Source organism: Peromyscus californicus, unplaced genomic scaffold, assembly GCF_007827085.1.
Source record: "Peromyscus californicus insignis strain IS unplaced genomic scaffold, ASM782708v3 Scaffold_2__1_contigs__length_46816999, whole genome shotgun sequence".
NCBI classification, from domain to species: domain Eukaryota; kingdom Metazoa; phylum Chordata; class Mammalia; order Rodentia; family Cricetidae; genus Peromyscus; species Peromyscus californicus.
In genome coordinates, this window is record NW_026294540.1 from 43,026,182 (window position 1) to 43,040,166 (window position 13,985).

Sequence of the window (13,985 nt, forward strand, 5' to 3'; positions counted from 1 at the left end):
AAGCAGATGTGAGCACCTGGCAGTAGAAACAGGTGCCCTATCTCACGTATGAACTCGGAAAACTGCTTGTACTCTGTGTGGTTGAAACCTTACAGAGGGCGCTTCCCTTGATCCGATACAGGTGATGAAATGGGTTTAAATCAGGCCTACTACCGACATCACACGCTATGCAGGGGTAGGGAAACCCAGAAGGAGCACCAGGTTTACTCCTTAATAAGCTACCTGTCTTGAACTGAGCTCCCAGGCCATCTCTGTTCTGTCCCGGGGCTGTCCAGCTGCGCCACGCCCCTCATGCTTAGCTACCGCCCCTGTTCAACACTGCACATATCCCAGGCCCGCCATCACTGGACCCGGAGCCTTTCTTTGGTCTCGGTTCTCTGGGTCAGGTACTTGGCTTCTTTCCTGACAGTAATTGTCACCTCCTTTCATTAGGGGCACCCCACCCCACCCCCAGACTGGGCACTCTCTGAAGACTGAGACACACTTGAATCCTTGCCCTGTTGGAGGTAAGTCACTGGCGCTTGTTTGGATGCCGGCACATAAATCATAATTTCTGCCCACAGTGGATAAAGTTGTAACACACTCTATGGATCCGTGTGGGTTTTACTGAACGCTATCAACTCAATACATTTTATGACCGTTTTATTGAGAGATAACTCACCTATCACCTAAAATTCACTACTTAAAATGTACAATCCAGGGGCCTTATAACACTGTCAAGAATCAGATGTCCAGGGCCACTGGGGGAAAAAAAATGCAGCGTGCTCATACCTCTCCCAAATAAAGCCTATTCACTAGCAAGCATTCCCAATTCCGTGCCCACCCTACCCCCCCCCCCCCCCCCCCCCCCCCCCCCCCCCCCCCCGGCCCAGCCTCTGATCTACTTGGATCGCTATGGAGTTTCAATTAACCGCTCGCTAGACAGGACATCGTTACGTGAGAACAATCTCCGTGCGACTAAGTCTAAAACAGAACCACCACCTCAGTGACCTTGGCCGGGCAGGTTGTTTAAAGTTGCTTTAGCTTCTTCATAGGATGAAGGAGACGAGGTGTGTGAGAGAGATTTCAAGTTTGTTTAAAAGGCAAGCCAACAAAACCGCCCAGCCCCCAGCCAGACGCTAGCTACGATTTCAGTATTCCACCCCAGGGAGCCCGTCCCGCGGAGCCACGGCCCTCGCCCTGGAGAAGACGCTTCCTCTCTCGCCTTTCTTTGGAGCTGTCTATTTCTGGGTTGGCAAAGCAGAAGCTCCTGGTGCCCGCAGGAAGCCTCGCCCAGCTTGGGTCCCCACCCTCCAGCGCGCCCCTGGAGAGGGCCCGCCCCCGAGGGGCGGGGCCAGCCACTCCCGCAGCCAATGAGCCGGCGCCTGGGCCGGCGCCGGGGGCGGGGCTGCACTTGACAGTGGCGGTCGCCGGGCAGCGGAGCGGGCGCAGCGGCGGAGCGCGGCGCGGCCGGGCAGCGGGGAGGGCGCAATTCGGCGGACCCGGGTGGAGCAGCTGGCGGCGGCAGTGCGATGCTGCGGGTGTCCCCGGGCTCTGGCATCGCGGCCTCTTCCTAAGGTACCAGCTCTGCTCAACCTTCCAACCCCCCACACACACACACCACACCACCACCCCCTCGCCCCGGGAGACCCGCGCGCCTGGGCAGTGGCTTTGTGGAGCCGGTGGGTGGGGCTGGGCGGGGCCGCACCGTCGGGTCGCTTCCCTCCGAGGAAGAGGTGGGGGAGGAGGGCCGTCTCGCCAGCAGCTGACGGCGTTCCCCACGCTACGTGCTGCTCCTGCCTCGTTGTGTTTTCAAGGAGGGTTTGCTCCCGGACAAAGTTAGGTGCGGACAGTTTGATGGATCCCCTGGTCCCCGAGTCTCTGGAGGGACCCGTGGCACACTGCCCTGTACACCTACTTACTCTCCATGCGCTGAGCTGGAGCGCAGCGGACCCGTGCGCTTTCCCACACGAGCAGCCCTGCTCACTTGGAAGGTTGCAAAAGGAAATTGCTCTGTGGGACTCTCCCCGGGGGAGGAGGCTTTCTGCAGTCGCATCTACAGTTCAACCTGGTTGGTGGCTTTTGCTTGGCCACAGTGCCCCAGGATAAACCGGGTTTAACCAGTGGCCTGTAAAACAGTCTTCATCAAGATCTGTGCTTTAAAGGCTTCACATTTTAAACCTATTTTACTTTCTAATCAGAGATCCCAGAGTCGTTGAGCAAAACCGGCCAGCTAAGTGTGATAGGCATTTAACATTTTATTGCTCATTGGTTCGCATGGGCTTGTCTTTAATATTAGGACAGGTGCTGTGAAACGGAAGAAAAAAAGTGATAAAGTTTTGATTCACTTCTCAGGGTGAGAAAGGAAAACAAAGAATACAGAATACGTATGTCCATTTGAACATAGCCAAAAGTTCCAACTATCAAAGTAAGATGGATAGGGTAAACATGATTTACAAGACTTTCTGTGACGTAGAATAATGATGGCAGTTAGACTTGACCTGTGCTGATGAAGAGAGATGGAGAGCTGGCTCAGGGGTTCAGAGCACTGACTGCTCTTGCAGAGGACCTGGGTTTGACTCCCAGCACCCACATGGCAGCTCCCAACTATCTGTAACTGCAGTTCTAGGGGATCCCACGCCCTCCTCTGACCTGCATGAGTACTGCATGACATGGTGCCTATACATGTAGGCAAAACATCCATTCACGTGAAATAAAAACAGCTAGATATTAGAAAAAAAAAAACACTTAAAAAATGACGTAGCCAGGACTGCAGGAACAGGCCTATGATAAGATGGCTAGGCAGCACTAGGAACATTTAGCTACTGCTTGGTTTTGCAATTAGTAGATTTTAACAAATATGTCTAATTCTCTCTGATTATAACACTTTCCTGGCCACACACAGATTTTCATGTGTACACTCTTCTTATCACAACACTTTCAGACTGTAAGACTTTACAGTCTCCTTAGCCAGGGACATCGTGTTTGGGTCCTTATAGTTTACCCTACACCCCACCACCTTGTGTCTTGCAAAAGCTCCTTTAAGGAAGTTTCCTTAGTTGTGTATCAGGCACTCACCAGGTGTATTTTTTGTTCTTTATCACTCTAATGCAGCATCATTACCTTTCCTGTGTTGTCTTCCTACATAGCTCAGGCTGCCCTTGAACTCCCTCTGGTCCCCCTGCCTTCTCCTAAGGGGTAGAATTATAGGCATCTGTCACCATGTCCAGCTGACTTGATTTTATTTTGGATAATTTCTAAAAAGCACATGGCAAGTGAGTGATCCAGGCAGGGCTTGAACCTGGGTCTGCTTGACTCCCTGCCACTGCGCTGTGATGTCTCCCGGTTTGTGAGAGTCAGTTGCCTTGTTATAATACAGGGGGGAACTGAAACGTGTGTCATCTCCTGGCTGACACATCAGACTTCTTCATAGAATGTTTTTTCTCTCTGAGCTACTTGGTGCCCCCAACTCCATCCTGTAGTTCTGATTTTGGGTGTCTAGAGATGTGAAGCCTTTGCCTTTTCAAGCATCCCTCCCCACTTGCTTGGTGCTTAAGGAGCCATCTCCACTCCCTCTGTCATCTGAGGCTATTTTAGTTCTCACATGGGAGCACACCTTGCTGATTGGCAGCAACACGGCCCCTGCGGTGTTCACGATGACTCACGTGTCCCACTGTCCCACCTGTCAGAGAATTCCTAACAGAGGCTGGCGTACTTAAAAGGAAAGGCTGAAATGAATTGGGGGGCGGGGGGGAGGGTATTAATACAGGGACTCCCCGAATTCCCTAGTACTGACCAAAAAGGAATGGATGTGGTGCTCTAGGGATGGGAAGCAGGCCTTCTCCCCACAGTGGGGCATGCCTCATCGGCGTGGTGGTCTGTTGTCAACACTGCTGAAATATGCCTGCCCTGCAGACACCGCTATACCTGTTGTCTCGGCCATGAATGTGGTAACACACCTCTTCCTCATTTGATACGTGCTTTTACACCCAGGCGCTTGTCATTTGACGGAACAGCATTAACACCGATGTCACAGCTGTGGCCCGGTACGCCCGAGAAAATGAAGTCTCTGATTATTTACAGCCATGTTTATGGAATTTCTTTTCCCAAGGGTGTGTGTGTGTTCGCGTGTGTGTGTGTGTGTGTGTGTGTGTGTGTGCGTGTGCGTGTGCGTGTGCGTGTGCGTGTGCGTGTGCGTGTGTGTGTGTGTGTGTGTGTGTGTGTGTGTGTGTCTGCGTGCACGCGAGCGTTCTTGGCTTGGTTTTCAACTCTCATTGGTTCAGAAAGGTTTCACAGTACTAAGTTTAAAAGGAAACAAATTCGGTTTTGAGCCTGCTACCTGGAAACATCTCCCTCCTCGTTGACTGCTTTCACCCTAAATATTTAGACTCTCGGAGTCTGTGTGTATACTGTGCAGTGACTTCACCCCACCCTCTCCAGCAGCAGTAAGGTTTGAGTGTCTAGCACAGGCCCCCATATTCCCATCTCTTGCTTCTAACTTGGAGCATCGAATACCAGGGGAAGTAGATCATGCAGTTCGGTCGTTGTCACACAGAATGGAAGACACGCCAAAAACATGTTTGGACTAAGCGTCTGAATGACCAGTGACCTGTGAGACTGTGTGGAATTAGCGACACTTTTCAGTTTCCTAAAAGAATCTCGTGCAAAGATGTCACGAACTTACAAGCATCTCAAACCAACAGCCTTTCACTCGATCCCTTAAACTTCTCAGTAAACAACAATCCATCTTGTTTTATTTTTTTTTTAATCATATTTCACCACCTCTAAAATATCATCAGCTGGGAGGCTCGGTGTTATTTTTATGCCATATGAGAAAGTGAAAATCTGGACAGTTTTGTGGCATGCCGCTCCTGACACTGTATGTCTAGAGCACAGCAGTTTCCTGTGGTTTGGAGTCTCATGCCGTGATGTCCCAGTCGCTTTTCCCATTGCTGTGATAGGACACTCACTCTGACCCATAGCACCTTGGGGAGGAAAGGGTTCATTTGGTTTACAGGTTGTGCGTGCTGGTGCTGGTTGGATTTTGTCAACTAGACACAAGCTAGAGTCATCTGGAAAGAGGGAATGTCAACTGAGGAATCGCCTCCATCAGACTGGCCCATGGACACATCCGTGGGGCATTTTCTTGATTGATGAGGGAGAGCCCAGCTCTTTGTGTATGGTGCCGTACCCAGGCAGGTCCTGGGTGGTGTCGGAAAGCAGCCACAGAGAGCAAACCACTGAGCAGCATTCTTCTGTGGCTCTCTGCGTTAGTTCCTGCCTCCAGGTTCCAGTCCTGAGCTCCTGATTTCCCTTGATGATGGAACCAAGCCCTATTCTCTCCCAAGTTACTTTTGGTCCTGATGTTTATCTCAGCAACAGAAAGCCAACTAGGACACAGGTTATGGTTCGTCACTGGGGGGAGCCTAGATGTGAGTCTGGAGGCAGGAGTTGAAGCAGGGACTGCATAAAAACACTGCTTACTGGCTTGCTGCCTCTGGCTCCTGCTCAACCAGCTTTCTTACAAAACTCAGTACCACAAGCCGGGGGCTGGTACTTCCCACAGTGGATGGGCTCTCCTCTACCAATTAGCGATCAAGAAAATGCCCCCACAGACATGCCCACCGGCCCATCTGTTGGAGGCTATTCCCGAATCGAGGCGCGGTTCCCTCTTCTCATCTCTGCTTGGCCAGTGATGGACAGACGATGTATATGCATGAACCTAGTAACAGACTGTAACAGCTCCATCAGTGTCTTTCTTCAGTCTGGTGGAGCATTTATATCTTGCTTTGCAAAACACTCTGAAAATGCCAATCAAAGAGAAACCTTTCCTTTAGTAATCCGCTGTTTATGTCTCTTCCACGCCTTGGGGCATACATAGTTACATCTTGCAGTGCCAAGTCATATATGATCCTTGTTATAACAACTTAAATGATACATTGTTGCATTAACTTTCCCTGGGGAAATGTGAATGAATATCTGCTCACCCCAGATAGGGCACCAGGAACAAACCACAGAAACAATCCCACCCAAGTCTAGTTGGGTGAACCTGAGTTTAATTGGGGTTACTTGCAAGAGTGTAACAACTCACAGGTGCCTGCTTCACTGGAGAAGAATATCGCCCACCCACTCTCCCCCTCCTTCCCCCCCCCCCTCCGCCCCAGCAACTACCTGCTGACGGATCCTGGGGAAGGGTGGACCTCTTGCAGACTAATGCAGCCTGCACCCTCCACAAGGGAATGTTAGTGGGCTCCATCTTGTGCCGGTCTACTGTGAGTAATCACAATTGCTCTCGTTTCAAGGTAGCACTGCCGTGGTGTGCCCAGAGGATGGAATCCCATGACATACGTCTCGGTAACAGTGAGGACAAAATGGGCAGCTGTGGCTGAGCTAACGGACATGTGTGTGCTGCCACTCTTGTCAAATTATCATTGCCCTTACGAGATCATCAGTCTTAAAACATACACGGTTTTTCACGTACGCTTAAGTGTGGATGAAACCTCAGTGACTTACGCTGATCTGATCGTTGGGCGGTAGGCTCTGGGAAGGCAAAGCCTTTCTGTGTCCTGTCCTGTCCCAGATGGCAACCACTCGGGACAGTGATGCTCAGTGATCATGGAGAGAATGAGTGAGCTTGAACACCTCATGGGAGGCGTGGAAACACTTCCAGTTGTCTTCAGATTTGAAGACATCGGATCTGCAGAGTCCCTGTTCAGAGTATTTGATGGCGTTACAAAACTAGTTCATGGTAGATTAAATTTCAGTACTTTTATTATTTTCCATGGGAGGGATTTGTGTTCTCTATCTGGGCCCGTTTGTGTGATCTGAACTCGCTGCTTACTTGAACTCTATGCGTAGTCCAGTTTGGTGTGTTTTCATTTTGTGCAGCCAACGTATTGTGTAACAAACAGAGGAATCCTGTCTCTTTTCTCCAGTTGGGCCGCTGAAGCAGGAGTCGGTGCTGCGGCCTTCCCTGGACGTGCAGTGCTGAGAACATGTGCCCACCTTGTGTTTTCATGCCAGAAAGGGCTATGCATGTAGTTTGATGTGTTTCAGAGGAAAGGGAGGAACGAAAAGAGAGAAGGAAGGTAGGAAGGACATGGAGGGAGGGATGGAGAGAGAGGAAGGAGAAGGAAGGAAGGCCAGTCTTGGGGCACAGTATAGACCATCTGTTGGTGGTTCAGCTTCCTCCCTGCTGCCTGCTCAAGCAGAAAGCACTTCTAGACCAGTTATAGGAAGATGGGCAATGACATCAACATGCCAGCTCAGAAGCAGCCCCGGGATCTGCAGTGAATGCGCATGGCGCAGAGAACCCCAGTCCACATCCGTCACAGCTGGGCCTGCAAAGATACACCTGCTTCCTTCCCAGGGACAGCAGGGCCTGGACGCACACTGCACTCCTGGGTTTCTAGGATACATGCAGGTGCCCGCTGAGGGGAGGATAATTGGAGTGGGCAGGAGGTCATCACAGAGTAACCTCAGTTACAGGCGGCACAGTTAAATTGTAGTGTGGTGAAGAGAGACCAGGGCTGAGCCATTTATCTAACAGGAAATAATTTTAATTGAATCTTTTTAGTTGTCTGCCAATAAAACTGAAGCATAACTGCCTTTGTTAACTATTGTTAACCCGAGGCAAACTAATGGCAATTACAAATGTAAAACTTGCTCACTGAATGTCGAGGGTGCAATGACAGAAAACTAACTCCACAATGTGGGGGATGTTCTGAACTCTCAGGTCTGTTTTACTCTGGTGTAATAAGAAACACAGAAATGGTTGTCATTGAGTGAGATTTTTTTATTACTCCCATTCTCTTAGAAGCTGAGCTTGACACAGTTACCAGGGCTTCCACACACAGAAACACCAGGCCAGGCAGCAGAGGGAGGGAGGGTAGTGTGGGCAGGAAGAGGAGAGGCAGGGTAGGAGGGTGGGAGGAGCCTTGAATCATTTCAGCAGGCAGTCTGGAGAGGGACTATGCCTGGGGGCTCAGTACCTGGGTTATAGTAGCCCATAATATAAGTGCTACTGAAGGAGGTGGGGTGGGATCTGATTAGTTATCAAGGCCCTGAGATGTCAGAATATCAGGATACAGAAACTAAAACTCATAGTTAACACATGGGGGTTTTAATTTTAATGGTTAACTAATGAATTAGTCCCATAGATACATAGAATGCTCTCTAGAAGAAGCAGAAACACCTACCTTGGGGTCTGATGGATGTACTCATTCAGTAAACATTAATTATATCTGAGTCATCATGCCAGATGGTCCAGCCATGCTACTCTTGGTCCTTAACGACCATGGTCGTCAGGTGTGCAGTGTTTATACCGGGAAAGCTAGGAAGTGTGTATTTGTATAATAAAGATCCCCATGGGTAAACCATCAGAATGAAAAGGATGCATGACATGTAGGTCTATCACAAACTAACGAAGCATGAACTCACTGCTGTTGTGCTTGCTATACAAGACCCTTAGAACATCAAGATGCTCAAAACTCCAGCATGGAGATATTTGCAGTTGATTGGTTCTGAGGGACAGGGAGTCATTTTGGGAGGGGGGTGTAGTCACTGGTAGGTTGTCTGTACTCCAGTGGATGATTCCACCCCCATGTGCATGTAAGTCTGTGTGCATGTAAGTTTCTTAAGTATTTTCCACTTGCAGTGTCTTGTCAGCCAAGAAACTTTTACTTGATCCTGGGTACAGAGGTGTCTTCATTACTCTCCTACTGCTGTGAAGAAACACCACGACCAAGGCAACTCTTACAAAAGAAACATTTAATTGGGGTCTTACTCACGGTGTCAGAGGTTTAGTCTCTTACCATCATGGTGGGGAGCATGGTGGCAGGCATGGCACTGGAGCTGAGTGCCACATCCTGATGCTCAGGCTGAGAGAGAGAGAGAGAGAGAGAGAGAGAGAGAGAGAGAGAGAGAGAGAGAGAGAGAGAGAGAGGATAAGTTTAGCAGAGCTTTTGAAACCTCAGAGTCCACCCCCAATAGCACACTTCCTCCCACAAGGCCACACCTACTTGAACAAGGCCACACCTCCTAATTCTCCTAATCCTTCTCAAACAGTGCCACTCCTTGGTGACTAAGCATTCAAAGATCTGACCCTAGGGGGACTGTTCTTATTCAAACCACCGTAGTAGGTATATGAAATAGGTATGAAAATGAAGCATTTACTAATAATAAATAAGTTTATTTTAAAACCATTTTAATGCACACATAATTTTACTATTTATTGAAGAGGACAGCAAACTTACACACTAATAAGTGGATCTGCTAGTTTGTTTTGACAAAGAATTAAATCATGGCTGAATATTAGGTACTATGGAGCACTGTGCATCCTCAGTATTTTTCAGAGTTGGTCGATATTTTGACTGATCATCAATACTGACAGTATTGCTTCTCATAAATATGTAGTATAAAATGGTAGAAGTGTGTTAGGGCCATTTTAGAAATGGTTGGAAATTCTGTTTTAATCTTAGGCCAAAATTCTTTAATGATTTCCTTTTTCTTTTCTTTCCTTTCTTTCTTGCTTTCTTTTTTTTTTTTTAATGAAGCTCAAGACAGCAACACAAGCAGCGATTTTAAAAATCAGTCATCTAAGAGCATAGTCCAAAGGTACACTAATGGGATAGGGGCTTGGTGGGGGATGATGGTAGGAAACTATTAAAAAGTCTTTGTTTCCCATAGTTAAACCATTTTATTTCTATAAGAACAAAAGGCCTCGCATGTTCAGTGGGAACACCACAACTGACAATGTGCTGCAGTCTTGAACTGGAGTGGAGATGTTTCGGGCTTTGCCCCTTGGCGGGTGGTGATGGCATGTGCCATGCCGAGCATGTTGTACGTTCACTGACAACATCAGAGTGAAGTCACGTGACACAATGTGGGCGAATGCTGCTGGAAACACCTCAGACTTGCACAGGTTTGCTTTTGGATTCACTTTTGCTTGCTGTGCGTTCAGTTAGCCTTTTTACTGTGGATGACTTTTTTGTGACTCACAGTTTAAGAAACTGGGCCCCAAGCAGTGATACAGCTATTGATATTTATTAGTGTTCACCTTGGGTACTATATATCTTCTCTAGATGTGTGTACAGCAAAATGCATGTAAGTCTATGCAAATCTACACCACTGGATTGAAGAGGCTTAAGCATCCTTGAATTTTGGTATCCCTGAGGGTCCAGTTCCCTGTGGATACAGAGGGTGATGATATTGGGTGTTCGGGGAATAAAAAGGTCTGTGACTCACACGGATCTGGACTAGCTGTCCCCTTGTGCACAGCGTGAGAGACAATCAATGTCTGTGGATGGCTGTGTGGTTGGCATCGCCCCAAGGGCTTTGCATTTCCTGTTCAGATCGTTGAATCCCCCTGTGTGATGTGGCCAGTTACTGTCTCTGTCTTACAGATCAGGGAACTGAAGAACAAGCAGGTCAAGTATTTTCCCAAAGTCACCCTGACAGCCAGTGAGGGAGTCGGAGAAAGAGCCCAGCATAACCTAAGAACTGTCATTTTAGCACTAGGCAGAACTGCGCGTGGGCCTCCTTGTCTGGTCTGTGGGTTCCTGGTTTCTTCCTGGCAGGTTGGTTCTACGTCTGTGCGGTCATTTGCATCAGGTATCCAATGCACTGGCGTGTCCACTGCTCCTACTGATTTGGGAATCGCTCTTGTATAATGCTCTAGTGAGTGTTGAAGATGTTTCCTCTCACGGCTTCAGTCCAGCCCTGTCCACTGTCAAGGCAAGCCACCTCTCGCCCTTCAGCGCCACACACACGCCCAACTCCCTTGCCTACCTTTTCAAGTCCATCTTAGAACTCTCTTCCCCAGAAACCCATCTCTTCTCACGTGAACAATTGGATGAGCGTGGGAGGCAGGGGAAAACAAGGCGCTTTTAAGGGAAGGGGAGCAGAGCACTCTTCATTCCCTGCAGGAGGCTGCGCCCACTCATACAGCGGTGGAATTAAATCCCCCGAAAGTAGAACAAGAGGAACACTTCCATTCAGGACTCACGTGCCAAGACTAGGAGCTGTCATCTTTGTTTGCCAGCCTTTGAATTCTAAATTTGTTTTCCTCTTCAGTAGCAAGAGGACCAAATGCGGCCTCCAGTGTCTACTGAAGAGATAACTAAACAGTGTCTTTACTAACAGACTCCACAGCTCCAAGTACCCAGCAGATCTTAAACGTTCTTGCAGATATCCTGGAGCCGGTGAAGTCACCACTGTGCCCCCTGGCCTTTCCTTAAAGAAATCTTAAGGCACTTGGGAATTTTGAGAAATCCATTTTTACATTACTCTTTAATTCTCAGAAGTCCCCAATCAGTAAGTGACTGCTAATCAATACGATTTCAATTTTTTTTTTAAAATGAAATTTAATGCATTTTTAGGTATATGTGTGATGTGCATACATGTATGTGTGTTCATGCCTGTATGGGTGCATGGGGGTGAGTGTGTGTGCCAAGCGCATGTAGAGACCCAAGGGTGGAGTCAGGAGCATTCCTCAGTCGCTCTCAACCTTATTTATTCATTGAGAAAGGATCTCTCGGCTGAGCCCAGAGCTTGATGATGTGGTTAATCTAGCTTCCCGGCTTGCTCTGGGATCCCATCTCTGCACTCCATGGGCTAGAACTACGGACTAGTTACCACCCCCACCCAGTCTTAACATGGGTTCAAGGGATCCAGACTCTGGCCTTCATTCTTGCCTAGCAAGTGCTTTATACACAGGGCTATCTTTTCAGCTGTCAGTGCTAAAACATTTCCAGAATGTTTGCTTATGTAAGGAATGTATGCTCAATGAAGGAACATTTGAAGATCCAGGTAACCAAATAGAAGAAAGTAAAAACCATCCATATCTCTGTGAGTTCGAGGCCAGCCTGGTCTACAAAGTGAGTTCCAGGACGGAATCCAAAAGCTACACAGAGAAACCCAGTCTTGAAAAAACAAAACATCCATAAACCTATTTTCTACACATAATTGATTTTTGAGTTTTTATTCCCATACTATTTTTCCAAATTTTGATACAATATTTACAAAAATAGGTCCATTCAATGTTATTTTATAAGCTGCTTTTTTCCCAGCAAAATTTATCCCAGATATCTTTCCACGATAGCAAATTATTACATAGATTATTTTAGGCAGACTGTCATCAGGCTGTCCTTCTCATGTTTGAGACACTATAATGGCCACTCTGGGGCTGCAGAGATGGCCTATTGGTTAAATGTGCTTAGTGGTCTTCCAGACAATCTGGGTTCATTTCCCAGCACCCACATGGTGGTTCACAGTCCTGGAACAAAGAGGCACTGTCACCTCTTCTGAGCTCTCTGGGCTCCTGTACACGAATTGTACATACATACACTCAGGCATACCCACATACACACACGTAAACTAAAATAATAATGAAAAGTATAAAAAATAAGTAATTATAAAAATAATCACTTCTCAGTAACAAGGTAGGCCTGTATCCATCTTAACACCAAATGTTTTGTGTTCCTCATGGAGTTTTCTAGTAGCACAAGTTTGGCTTCTGCCTAAGTGAGACCTCTGCACTGGGGTCTCCCCTCTCCCCAGATCATAAGTCTCCCACTGTTTGTATGGACTACATGGAGTCCCAGAGTTCCCAATGGCTCTGAGAGGGAAGTACAAATGGGCTTTTCCTGCTCAGTGTCTAATGATGGATGAATGTCGTGAGATACACAGCCCCACCCACTGCCTCTTAAAACCAAGCCCATCTGCTATGTGCCATTAAGAAGGCCAGCACCCTGCCCCCCATCTTATAATTAACATTTCTACAGCTGGCTCTTGAAGAGTGCTTCTCCTGGGAACAAAGTTACCAAAGGAAATCGAAGCCCACGGATGGTACCCAAACTGCATGACCATTTAAAACCCCCCATCAGTCTTGGGAACTGCTCACAAATGGACTAGTTCCAACGTCTCCTCTATTGACTTTCCCCGGATTCAGAGTCTAATAAGCAACTAGGTAGCCAAACTTGGGTTGCCAAAGAGACGTTCAGAAGCAGCCTGTCCTCTGTGCCAGCTCAGTGTGATACTAACGAGACTTATTCCAGCTTGGATCTTCTAGCTAGACAGCAGCCCGTGAACAAATATATACATCGCTTTTGATACCCAGCTTCTCCAAAAGCAGATCACAGCTCTTCAACCATGTCCTAACTAATTGGTATTCTTCTGTTTTTAGGTGGGCAAGACTTTGTTGTTGTTGTTGTTTTTGGTCTTGGGTTTGTTTGTTTTTCAAGATAGGGTTTCTTGGTCTAATGGCCCTGACTGTCCTATAATTTGCTTTGTAGACCAGGCTGGCCTCAAACTTACAGAGATCCACCCGTCTCTGCCTCCTGAGTGCTGGGATTAAATGTGTGCACCACCGCCCAGCTTAACTTTGTTTTATCTGAGTCTGTCTCCACCTTGCCCCCAAACTCCTGCAAGATATAAATGTAATATGTGCCTGTGTATACATCATCAATATAATCCACAACTGTACACATTTTAAATGAATGAGAACCGTCCTTCTCTAGCCACAAATAGTTTTACTCTTTCCGTTGCCCCATGGCTGAGCACGTTGAACTCACTAGCCATGGAATTCACTCTCCATCCAGCATCCCTTTCTCCTGACCAGCATGAGTGCCATTTCAACCCTCTCTCTTTCCTTCCCCTCTTCCCCCAAAGGGAAGCCTAGGCCACCAGTTCTACTCTGCCAGCCTCTTGGCTCTGAAACTTTTCCTATTATGCTTTTTTTCTCTCCCAGCGAGGACATGGATGCATATTTCCTGTGGTCATCACAACTGTTACGTTTCCCTGAGACTGCATAACTAACGTAAAAGATCTTTTTCCTTCAAGGATGATGTTAGTACGGCAAAGTATTCTATGGCTAATTGGGTGGAAGCCATAAGGAAGGGTCACTGCCCTCTTACATCATGGATGCTGATCAGGGCCATTATGGTTTAGGTACCACAGAGCACTCGTCTCCTAACATGACTTCCCCATCTTGGCTTTCTAAGAGCCTG

The 13,985-nt window shown here is 47.7% G+C and overlaps 1 protein-coding gene across 2 annotated transcripts in view; it reads left to right on the forward strand.

Annotated features, from left to right (window-relative positions):
• Positions 1-1,423: 1,423 nt before the first annotated feature.
• Fry (FRY microtubule binding protein) overlaps positions 1,424-13,985 on the forward strand; it is a 403,165-nt gene continuing 390,603 nt past the window's right edge. The window contains exon 1 of one of the 2 annotated variants that reach the window (XM_052754591.1): positions 1,424-1,557. The gene's annotated coding sequence lies outside the window, so the exon portion shown is untranslated. The remainder of the gene's footprint in view (positions 1,558-13,985) is intronic. The other variant, XM_052754592.1, reaches the window with a different exon arrangement.